Below are 11,466 nucleotides of genomic sequence, written 5' to 3'. Positions count from 1 at the left end.
TTCTCTATCAGTTAGTGGAATAATAAATTTGCCCTAATTTTTTTTTTTACCTTCTTTATCCATTAGATTTTAGTGGAATAAATAATTTAGCCCTAATTTTTTTACCTAGGTATTTATCAGTTTTAATTGAATAAATTTTTTGTCCTAATTTTGTTTCATTAAATTATTTTTTTATAATTTATTTGCTATCAGATTAGTGGATTGTGATTTGTGGATTGAAGTATTTGTGATTTGTAGATTAATTTGCAGTGTTTGTGATTTGTGGATTGAAGTATTTGTGCTTATAGCCATGTTTCCTAGGAAGTATAGTTCTAGAAATGAAAAGAGAAAGAAGAGAATGAAAGTAGAACAATTAATTCAATCTCAATCGGGAGCACTTGATAAATATTTTGGTACCAAGAAACAAATAGATATTTCGGGTTCAAATGACAATGATGATAAAGATTTGGTAATTGAAGAACCTACTCATTGTGTGAATAATAATGAGAATGATGATTTGGTGATTGAACAACCTAGTGAACATATGAATGAGAATGAGAATGAAGATTTGAGGAATGTAGAATCTAGTGAAAGTGAAGATGTCAATGTTGGATGTGGACCTCTAAACATTTATGACCCTAGTAATTGGGACAAGATTGATCAAAATTTAAGAGATTTATTAGTTGAAAGAGGTCCTATAAGAGGTAATGGTGTGAATTTTCCCTAGATGACAAAGATAGGCATTTTTCTTCTACATTTTACATGCGACAGTTACAAAATGGAGAGAAACAGGATAAGAAGTAGCTAGTATATTCAGATGCTTTAGACAAAGTGTTTTGCTTTTGTTGCAAGTTGTTTAAGCAAGATGGGAACAATATTCATTTGGCTACTGATGGATTGAAAGATTGGAGGAATATAGGCAACAGGCTTAGAAGTCATGAAACTAGTAATGAGCACTTTATTTGCATGAGCAAATGGATTGAATTGGAAAGTAGATTGAAGAAGAATGAAACAATTGATAGAAGTGTTCAAGAACAAATGAACAAAAAGAGGGAACACTGGGGACAAGCGTTACTAATGATAATTGCTATTGTGATCACTTTTGCTAAAAATAATTTAGCTTTTCGTGGAGACAATGAGAAGATTTATCAAGAAAGAAATGGAATCTTTTTAAGCTTAATTGAAATGCTTGCTAAATTTGATCCAGTAATGCAAGAGCACATTCAACGTATTCAAAGGAGTGAAATTCATTATCATTATCTTGGCCACAAAATCCAAAATGAATTGATACAGATGTTAGCGAGTGAGATCAAGAGTACGATTGTGGCAAGAATCAAAGAAACGCAATATTTTTCAATTATTCTTGATTGTACTCCAGATGTTAGTCATGAAGAACAAATGTCTCTTGTGATAAGATGTGTAGATGTTTCAACTAGTCTGGTAAAGGTAGAAGAATTCTTTTTAGAATTTTTTAAAGTGGATGATAAATCGGGGTTGAGACTTTTTAATGTACTTAGGGAGGCATTGTACACACTCCAGCTTGATATTGGTGATATAAGAGGGCAAGGATATGATAATGGCTCTAATATGAAAGGGAGACACAAAGGTATACAAAAAAGAGTACTTGAAATAAATCCAAGAGCATTCTACATGCCATGTGGGTGTCATAGTCTTAATTAGGGGTGTGCATAATACCGCCGAAACCGTCAAAACCGCACCGAACCGCACTGCCAAGGCAAATTCGTTATTATTTGTCAATCGAACCGCCGATTTTTGGTAAGAAAAATGGCAAATTCTAGTGACACTTTCATCAATCCGCCGGTTTCTATTTTTCTTCCAAACCGCACCGACCCGCACCGCTATTAAATCATGTTTTATAGGATTCTAAAAATTCTTTTTTACTTAAGTTTGCTTGTTGTTCTATACCTTAGAATATAGTATTACATTACTACTCGAGGGGAATTTTATGTATTGTATTTGATTATTGTAGCTTCCACAGATGCTTGTAATGAACTGATGGCATAGTCGTTGATATTATCATGTTGTTGCTACACTTGCTGCATCAGAAGAAACCTTCGCAAGATGCTTAACATCATGATATCTCTCGTCTTTTTTTTACTCTTTTATTTAAGTTTTGTAATTTGAATTATATTTTTTATAAACCGCCAATCCGCCCGAACCGCCAAGGCAAATCCGCCATTATTTGCCAACTGAACCGCCGGTTTTTGATAAGGAAAATGGCAAATTCTAATGACACTTTTATCAATCCGCCACCTGCCATACGGTTTCTATTTTTCTCTCAAACCGCACCGACCCGCACCGCGCACACCCCTAGTCTTAATCTTGTCCTTTGTGATATGGCTACCTCTTGTTCCAAAGCTATCTATTTCTTTAGAGTGGTACAATGCATATCTGTGTTGTTTTCATCTTCTACAAAGAGGTGGGAAATTTTCAAAGACAATGTGGAAGGTCTCACACTTAAGCCATTATCACAAACTCGTTGGGAAAGTCGAATTGAAAGTGTTAAAGCTATACGGTACCAAGCTCCACAAATTAGAGATGCTTTAATTCAGTTGGAAAAAGAAGTTGATGAGCCCAATACAAAGTGTGAAGCTGAATCCTTAGTTACATCTGAAATTGAGAACTTTGAGTTTTTGCTTGGCATGATTATTTGGCACAATCTGTTGTTTGCTGTTAATTCTGTTAGCAAGACATTTCAAGCTGAAGACATGCATATTGATGCTGCTATACATCAATTAAAAGGACTCATTACATTTCTTGAAAAGTATAGAGAAACTGGATTTTTGGAGGCCATGATTGAAGCTAAAGAAGTTGCAATTGAAATGGAGATTGAACCTACATTTCGTGAAAGAGGTGTCATTCATAGAAAGAAACATTTTGATGAGAATGTTAGTGAAGAGGTTGCACAATCAGCTGAAGAATCCTTTAGAGTTAATTATTTCATATATATAATTGTCACAATCCAAACCCGCCCCTATAGATTTAGCACCGTAACCGGCCAGTAATCCGTGGATTACCAAAGGCCTCTGAACAGGTTAGCAAATAATAAGGGGCTACGGAAGTAATAAGACAAAATAGACAAGGTCCAATGAGCTGTGATAACGTACATGGGACAGAACATTTCAAAACTTATTTATATATACATAAACATGCCAGTCCAGATACACAATATTTACAAGGTATTTACAGAATGTACTTCCCAAGACCTGACTTTACAGAGCATACACAAAGACTAGCATGATTACAAAAACAGCCATGGCTTTAGGCTTTATTCGGAACCTCCTCGGGAGGCACAACAGTTGGATGACAAAAACAAAACAGAAGGTCGTCAAGTCTGGCCCTGGTCACATGCCGGCTCACCTACATACATAATATAAACTGTGAGCGAAGCCCAGCGAATAATAATAGAGTAAAGGGTTTCAATGAATGAGTTTGTATAGATTCAGAAATCATAATTCAGATTTGTATCAAATTCATCATTTGTCCAGATCTTATACAGACAGAAATCATAAGTCATGATTAAGTTTACGTGATACATCCATTAGTATTAACAGAACAGAACAGAACAGAACGTATACACGTGAGGTTACGAATAAACAGTTCCATAAAGGAACTTCTGGATCCGGGTAATAGAACAGAACAGAAGCTGAGCCCCCGTGACAGGGCCTCTGGTACGGGTAACAGAGTGCAGACAGAAATAAGTTCCATAAAGGAACCTCCGATACTGGGTAACAGCTAACAGATATCACATGATGCTAAGGATGTCACGAATACATATCAGAAATTGAACAATCATTCATTGTACAAAACATATCATTTCTGAAAACAGATCTTATTTTATCACACAGAAAATAGATACAGTTTGAACATAACTTTACTAAATTATTACTCACAGTTGGCCTTGAAGCAGACAGACGAAGCAGATTGATCACACGATACGCGGCACGTGACCTACATAACACATAACGGACAGACACTTGAAAAACATATTCTAATTGCACAAAACTTACGTCGATGGTTCTTAGTGTGTTTCTAACCTTAAATCCTCACTATAGAGTCTTAAACATGGCCTAGGAATGCCTAGGATGGAATGAGGATGCAAAGATGCCTTGGAAAACATTTTTCAAAATTTGCTGAAAACAGGGGTCTCGCTCGAGCGTGGCTTCCTTCACTCGAGCGAGCTTGTCAAAACAGGGGGGTCGCTCGAGCGTAGACTCCTTCGCTCGAGCGGTCTGTAAAAATGCAAAAGTACTGGTTGTTGAAATTTTACGCTCGATGCCCGCTCGATGCTCGCTCGAGCGTGAGACCCAGCTCTTCGCTCAAGCGTAGGTCTCGTCGCTCAAGCGTGCGTCTGCGTGCACCAAAAACCTGAGAGCTTGCAATTTACACTCAAGCGGAGCTCTGAACAAACGATGGTCGCTCGAGCGTGGAATCCTTCGCTTGAGCAAGTAAGCCAAATTTTGAAATTTCCAGATTTGCCTTCCAAGCTCAAACCAAGCATTCAACTCCTCAAATCTCAACCCTTAGGCCCATTTTCTGTAAAACACTTGTAAACTCATAGTATAAGATGTTTCAAAGATCAATTTGTAAAATCAAAGCCCAAAGGTGAGTCAATTAAGCACAATTTCAAATAAAACTTCAAGAATAGAACTTAAATGTAACATGCATGAATTCTCATGACTTCTAATGCTCCAAAACATGATCCAAAGAAAGATCAAGCTCAAGAATAGGATGAATTCATGGACTATAACAAAAATATGGACATGCATGCGAGGATTCTATGAAAACAACCTCCAATTCAAGAATGTAGGCATGCATGTATGATTTAAGCCTCAATTCAACATTTTCAATCAATTCATGACTTAGATCACTAATGTGTCATGAACCAAGCAAGAATTAATCTTAAATTCACAATTGAAAGGGGAATCTCCTACCTTAAACCTTGAATTTCAAGTCTAGGAGCTGGAATTTGCAAAGCCTCTTCAATTCTCCTAAGTTCCAAGCCAAATCTCTAGATGAATTCTATTTTCTCCTAACTCTCTCTCTCTCTAGTCGGTTTTGGCCAAGAAAATGGCTGAGGAGATATGCTTCTAAGTGTAATAAGGTGTGATAAGGTTGGTCTCAAATCAAGCCACTAAGTGGCGTAATGGTAGATAAGTCCAACTAATGTAATTTAGCTTATTTAATCCAATTGAATCACACCAAATCAAATTTCAACTAAGTTTATCATAAAATCACATTAATTCTAATTAACACAAAACACTAATCAGTTTCGGATTCGGTCGCCGATAAGACCTTCAATTTGCAGTTTAAAACATAAAACATGAACATATTATTTTATGGCAAACAGATAAAAACACAAAGATAATGCAATACATATGTAATTTAATTCTGGATTCCTTCTAAATTACTATTAGGCATAAATAATCATGGTTTAGCATTAATCGGAGGTCGGGGTTATTACAATAATAGATCAAGCTCTTTCTTCACTTAAGAGTATATTTAAACAATTTCAAATATATGAAGAAACTTTTGGATTTTTGTTTGATTTGAAGAAGTTAAATTCTGCCAATGATGAGTGCTTGAAGACTTATTGTGCTAATCTTGAAGACTTTTTGAAACAAGATGGACTTATGGATGTTGATGGGAGAGATTTATTTTTTGAGTTGAAAGTCTTCAAAAAATTTTGCCAAAAGAAATCAATAGGCCAATTGAGGTGATGAATTATTTGAAACTGATGGATGGTTGTTTTCCAAATGCCTGGATTGCGTATAGAATATTATTGACTATTCCAGTTACCGTTGCCTCTGGAGAAAAAAGTTTTTCAAAGTTAAAATTGATCAAATCCTACCTTCGATCGACAATGCCACAAGAAAGATTTAATGGATTAGCTATATTGTCTATTGAAAAGGATTTGGTAGATAAATTAGATTATACAAACTTAATTAGTGATTTTGCAGCTAAAAATGCAAGAAGAGTAATATTTAAGTGATCGTTGGGTTAATTATAAACTGGATATTGCTAAACTATAAAGCAACAAAACCAGTTTTTAATGTTTTTGAGTCATTGTACTGATTTCTTCCTATCTTAATATATGAAAGTAAATTTTAGTTTATAATTTTAATGATTATATGTTCAAGTATACTTAAATAAAAAATTTGTGGATATTTATCATTTTATGCATAAATTTTTTATTAAAAAAAATATATTAGAGGGGCCCCATTTTCATAGTTCGCCATAGGCCCCACAAATCTCAGGGTCGGCCCTGGCCATACAAGGCCTCAAATGGTGCCATGTCGATACTCGACTGGAAACTGTCGTTATAGGCAAACTCCATTAAGGGCAGGTGCCTCTCCTACGACCCCTTGAAGTCAAGGACACAGCCTCGAAGCATATCCTCAAGGATCTGGATGGTACGCTCGGATTGCCCGTCAATCTGAGGATGGTAAGTAATGTTAAAGGTCAATCTAGTGCCCACGGCATTCTGCAAACTCTGCCACAACCGAGCTGTGAAACACGGATCTTTATCCAAAACAATAATCACAGGGACCCCGTGCAATCTCACTATGTCCCTAATGTAAAGGTCGGCAAGAAAATCTACCGAGTCAATCACGCGCATAAGAATAAAATGAGCTGACTTGGTCAATCGATCAACTACCACCTAAATGGCATCGTTACCCCGTTGAGTCCTCGGAATACCCACAACAAAATCCATCGTAACATGCTCCCATTTCCACTCAGCTATAGGCAAGGGTTGCAACAATCCGCTGGCCTCTGATGTTTGGCTTTCACTTGCTGACAAGTAAAGCACTTTGATACAAACACGGCTACATCTTTCTTCATACCCCTCCACTAAAACTGGTGACTAAGGTTATGATACATCTTTGTGCCTCCCGGATGCACTGCAAGGCGTGAGTGGTGAAACTTTCGGAGTATTTCCTCTCGGCAAGACTCTGGCACGAACAAACGGTCACGGTATCTCACACTCTGGTCGGGATACACATTCAAACCCTTCTTTACCTTCCCATTGGAGATCTTCTCCTAGAGGGATTCTATCTCAAGGTCACATTTCTGCGCTTCTAACACTCGGTTCACAAGTGTAGGTTATGCAACAACTGAAAATAAGGCGGCAGACTCAACAGACTCGCCCAGATGCAAATTAAACTCCCCAAGAGTACCCAACATTTCCCATTCCTGGATGGCGATACAAGCTACACTGCTAATAGACTTTCTACTCAAAGCATTAGCTACAACGTTGGCCTTCCTCGGATGGTAATACAACTCGAAATCATAATCTTCTATGAACTTCATCCACCTTTTCTGCCTCAAGTTCAAGTCCTTCTGTGTAAACAGATACTTCAAGTTCTTATGATCAGAAAACACCTCAAATCTCTTACCATACAGATAGTGCCTCCAAATTTTCAAGGCAAAAATCACCACTGCTAACTCTAAGTCGTGGGTAGGGTAATTCCTCTCGTGGGTTTTCAACTGCCGCAAGCCATAGGCTACTACCTTCCCCTCTTGTATCAAAACACATCCCAAACCTTCCTGTGAAGCATCACAATACACTGAATAGCCCAAACCCCTCTCCGGAATAATCAAGGCTGGAGCGGTAGTAAGTCTAACCTTAAGCTCCTGAAATGATTTTTTACAAGTTTCATTCCACACAAATTTGATTCCTTTCCTCGTCAACCTAGTCAAAGGTGAGGCTAATTTGGAGAAATCCTTCACAAACCGATGGTAATACCCGGCCAATCCCAAGAAACTACGGATCTCGAAAGCATTCTTAGGCTGTGTCCAATCTTGGATGAATCTACAGTCACCCCTTCCCCAGATATCACATGGATCGTTAGTATAATTTGTCCTATTTTATATTTTGATATATGTTACAAAAGAATAATATTAATTTTAATTTAAAATAAAATTTAAATTTAAATTATTTATTTTAATAATCTTGACATTATCGTTCTACAAAAATGTTACTTGAATACTTATTTATAATAAATTTAGTTAAATTATTTGCTTATTTTTATCATTTTAGTTTTATTGTGCTTTAAAACTACAATTATCATATAATGGTTTTATATGATATATATATATATATATATTAAATTACAAGATAATAAATAAACCCTCATTTTGATATTAAAAATAATAGTTAAATTAGAAAGAGAATTGGTAATATAAAACTAAAAGTGATTCTAATTATTTATTTTTAGATTTATATTTATTTAAAAATAAAAATATGTATAAATAGAACTACAAAAAAATTATTTAAAAAATTAAATATAAATATATTGTGATTGGATTCAGAAGAAAATATATAAATTAATTATGTAGAGTATTGATTTTTTCTTTAATATTCTTTTTGAATTATTCATACATATTGTACTCCTAGGTTTATAAAATTTAAATTAAATATAAATATTTTGTAATAAATAGTTTCATATTAAATAAAAATTAAATATAAATTAATATTAAGATATCAATAAGATAGATAAAAAAATATAAAATAAAATCAATTTGATCTGTGCAATGCACGTAATTAAGCACATTTGATCTTATTTATTTATTTGTATATTGAAATATTTTTTTTTCAAATATCGTAATAATTAAATTAAAATATCAACTACATAAAAAAAAAATCTGACAACAACAAAATTAAATACACGATGAAAAATGTATAGAAAATAAGTATTTATCAAATAAAATCCATATAAAATTGGTTATTAAAAGTGAAATTGAGTTTTTGTTGAACTTTATATGTAAATGGAAAATGCATGTTGATGTAACTTTTTAACGAAAAAAAAGTAAGTATTTAGAATGTGTTACCTAAGTAAGGAAAAAATACTATATATATATATGACTTAGGAACATATAAAAAAGTAAAAAAAATAAAAAAAAATCATTAAAAAAGCTAAAATGCTAAACAATCATACAAAAAAAATTAACGATTTTTTAAAAAAAAATTTCTCTACTCTGTGCACGTTTTTTTCATAAAAAGTCAAAAAATTATTCCAAATATATTAATTTTTCTCACCTCATATTTTAGTAAAAAGGCAAAAGTTACTAAAATAACCTATTCTCAAACCAACCCTTAGACGCAAACTTTTAAAATTAAAGAAGAAGAATCATAAATTATATTTAAATTTAAATTTCATTTTGATTAATATTATTTTAATTTAATCAATATTAATTTTAGACTTTAATTTTAATTTTGATTTGATCATTTCGTTTAAATTAAAAGTTAAAATTTTATTATTTTTAACATGTATCACTCACATCAGGAGTATAGTGTTAAAAAAAAAAAATGGATGATAATTTGGATAGAAGGGCTAGATTTAAAGTTTAGAATTAATAAGCTTGTTTGGTTAGGGTTTTAAGGATTTACTTTTTAAAAAATTAAAATTTTTTGTTTTGTGTGTTTTTTTGTTTTCACCAAAATTTTTTAATATTTTAAGCAATTTTTTTTTTAAATTTTTTTGATACATCTAACATAAATACAGTTAAAAAGTAATAATATTAATTAATTTTTTTAAAAAAATTCAATAAATACCAAAAATATAAAAAATATAAAAATTCAATATATTTTCATATTCTTGCGTATTTATTGATTTTTTAAAATATTTTTTACAAATATTTTATTTTTTAGATATATCTAAGTAAGGTGCATCTAAAAAATAAAAAAATTATTTAAAATTTTAAAATTATTCACAAAAAACAAAAAATAAAAAATTCAATTTCTAAAAAATTGAATTTAGAAAATGAAAACCAAACACAGTAAATATTGTTCAAAATTAAACTAAAAAAAGACAAAAGTGAAATTTGAATTAAATAGGACTTACCCAAAAAAATGCAAGTCCAAAAAAATTTAATTTATCCCCCCCCCCCCCCAAAAAAAAAAAGTAAAACATAAGCATGACGCAAATTGATCCAGTCAATTCTAAAGGTTGGCTGAGTGGTGAAAATTTAAAATTAAAATTTAAAATTTAAGTCACCTTAAAGAGGTTACTAGAATTTTGCTCAATTATTAATTTTAAGGAAAATTACATGTACCTCCTCTGAGCTTCCTAATAAATATAAGGACCTCCTCCGTTGTTTGAATAATGATAATAATTTTTTTTACTTTACTTGACAGTGTCAAAATTCTCCCAAACTGTGACTACAGTTAGAACATCTAACAGAAAGTACTGATGTCACTCATTATAAATTATGAAATGTCAAAAATACCGATGTCACTCATTATAAATTATGAAATGTCAAAAATACCCTCACTGCGTTCTAATTCATCCAACTTCTACAATCTCACTGCCTTCTAATTCACCTTCTACTCTTATCATCACCAATACCAACCCATTCACCATTGCAGCACCTCCCACAAAATCAGAAATATACATAAAGGTATATATATGTGAGAGGGTAATTTATGTGGAAATTGGGCCAAGTTAGGTGATGGGCCGTTCTATGGGCTACAATGAGAAGGACTGAGTAAAAGGGCCTGATAGTTAGCCCGGTCCCAGAGAGCCTCGCAGTTAGCCCGGTCCCAGAGAGCCTTGCAGTTAGCCCGGTCCCAGAGAATCTTGCAGTTAGCTCGGTCACCACGGTCGGCACGGTGGCAGTTAGCTCGGTCGAACCATCTTGAGCCGAGGTATTGTTGGCTTCTGCTTAGGACCTTGCTGTTAGATAGCTCGGTCCAAGCTCATTGTGGATAGCACGGTTTCAGACAACCCAGTTGGAATATGTCAACCGAGGTACATGCGCAGTGAAAGGAAGAACCGAGCTAGTTGGAGCTCGGTCTAGTCTGCGGCTTTAGCGTTACCATGTTATCTCGGTCGTATTGATATCCAACCATGGTAAAACCATCTCACTTGGTTTAAGCAGTGAGGGGGGTGTTGAAGGATAAGCATTATCTTTCAGGAATGTGATTCCTAGGAGGACTCTACATGGAGGAGTAAGAGTCCTACTAGGATTGTGCCATACGGAACCTATAAAAGCTCATAACATTACCTATGGAGAGGTAACACAACTTTGATTCCTGAATACACAGGGCTTTTTGTCTATTTTTCTTTTTTTCTGACTTAGATATCGGAGAGGTATCCAGCACACACCCGCCGGCTAGCTCACGTTTGTGTTTTCAAGGAGTAAAGCGACGTCGTACGGAGGAGCGCAGACTTGATTAACAGGATTATACGAGAAAAAATATTTCTTGCTCGTACAATTGGCACCGTCTGTGGAAATATCAGACAAAGAACAAAACCTCTTGATCAAGTTTCCTTCACTAGTTGAATAGCGCACAATGAAGATTTGCCGCAGTCCGCCATCGACGGACAAACCCCAGAAGGGGGTGGGAGGCGTGAAGGTTTGCCCTCTATCCCTCCCATGGCAAACTTGGAGCCCCAGCGACAGAATCCTCCGAGGGATGCAAAGGGGAGGCGGAACAACAGCCCCCATCGCTCTCGCTCACAA

General features: G+C 34.4%; 1 pseudogene; it reads left to right on the top strand.

Moving 5' to 3' along the window:
* Positions 1-289: 289 nt before the first annotated feature.
* Positions 290-5,992, top strand: LOC114278769 (uncharacterized; annotated as a pseudogene).
* The last annotated feature ends 5,474 nt before the right edge of the window (positions 5,993-11,466 follow it).

The sequence above is a fragment of the Camellia sinensis genome, chromosome 10 (assembly GCF_055761805.1).
Source record: "Camellia sinensis isolate YWXY chromosome 10, ASM5576180v1, whole genome shotgun sequence".
Lineage (NCBI taxonomy): Eukaryota > Viridiplantae > Streptophyta > Magnoliopsida > Ericales > Theaceae > Camellia > Camellia sinensis.
Note: the sequence above shows the minus strand (reverse complement) of the source record. Positions and strands in the feature narration are given on the sequence as shown.